The 1,022-nt window shown below is 41.3% G+C and overlaps 1 non-coding gene across 1 annotated transcript; it reads right to left on the reverse strand.

The window, feature by feature from the left end:
- Window positions 1–538: 538 nt before the first annotated feature.
- LOC141615856 (small nucleolar RNA R71) lies at window positions 539–645 on the reverse strand. The gene has a single exon (XR_012530248.1). It is a non-coding gene; the product is annotated as a small nucleolar RNA R71 (small nucleolar RNA).
- Window positions 646–1,022: the final 377 nt, after the last annotated feature.

Here is a 1,022-nt window from a genome sequence, read left to right on the forward strand (position 1 = left end):
TAAAAGGATCCTAACCAACAATAGAAGAGTTACTAGAGGTACTTCAAGAGTTGTGGGTATTGGAGAGATTATGGACATTCAACCAAATAACATTGAGTTTGTCAACCCTTTTGCAAGAGAAGGAGAGGATAACCCAATTCCAAACCAACCACAAAATCAACCCACAATGCCTAAATTTTCATCTCATTCAGTACCAACCGAGGAGAACCTACCAAACGGTACTCCTACACCACCACATCTAACCGGTAGTTTCATTGCCAAATCCGCATTCATACAATTAGTTGAGAGAAGTCAATTGGGAGGGATGCCTAGTGAGGATCCTCATTTACATATGGGGACTTTTTGTGACTATTGTGATGCAATTTCTCAAACTAGAGTTACTCAAGACCAAATCCGATGGATACTGTTTCCTTTTTCCTTGATCAGTACCGCAAAGCAATGGTTAAAGAGCCTAGACAAGGCTACCCTTGGTATTGATTCATGGAAGAAGTTAACGCTTGCTTTCTACAAGAAATTCTATCCTCCGGAGAAGATAAATATGTTGAGAGCCTAAATCACCGGGTTCAAGCAAAGGGATGAGGAATCATTATATGAAGCATGGGAGAGATTTAAGGACACTTGTCGTTCTTGTCCACACCATGGACTTAGTGAGTGGTTCCTTGTTCAACAGTTTTGGAACGTCTTATATGAAGACTTACGCAATGTGCTTAATAAGGGATCCAATGGAAGGTTTACCGAAGTTGATGACAACCAAACATGGGCCAAAATCGAAGAGATGGCGGTTCATAATTCCCAATATAGTAGGCCTAGAAAGGCCACTAGAAGAGGAAAGCATGAGGTAGATTCCATCACACAATTGGGTGTTCAACTAAGTGCTCATATCGACACCATCAACTTGAAGTTTGAGAAGGCCATGGCTAAGCTTGATGAAGCTTCCATATCACCCAAACAACATGTAAATGCTATGATGGCATCATCCTCAATCACAAATGGAGTATGTGAAAGTTGCGGAACCTTGGGAC

This window comes from Silene latifolia, chromosome 11 (genome assembly GCF_048544455.1).
Source record: "Silene latifolia isolate original U9 population chromosome 11, ASM4854445v1, whole genome shotgun sequence".
Classification (NCBI taxonomy): domain Eukaryota; kingdom Viridiplantae; phylum Streptophyta; class Magnoliopsida; order Caryophyllales; family Caryophyllaceae; genus Silene; species Silene latifolia.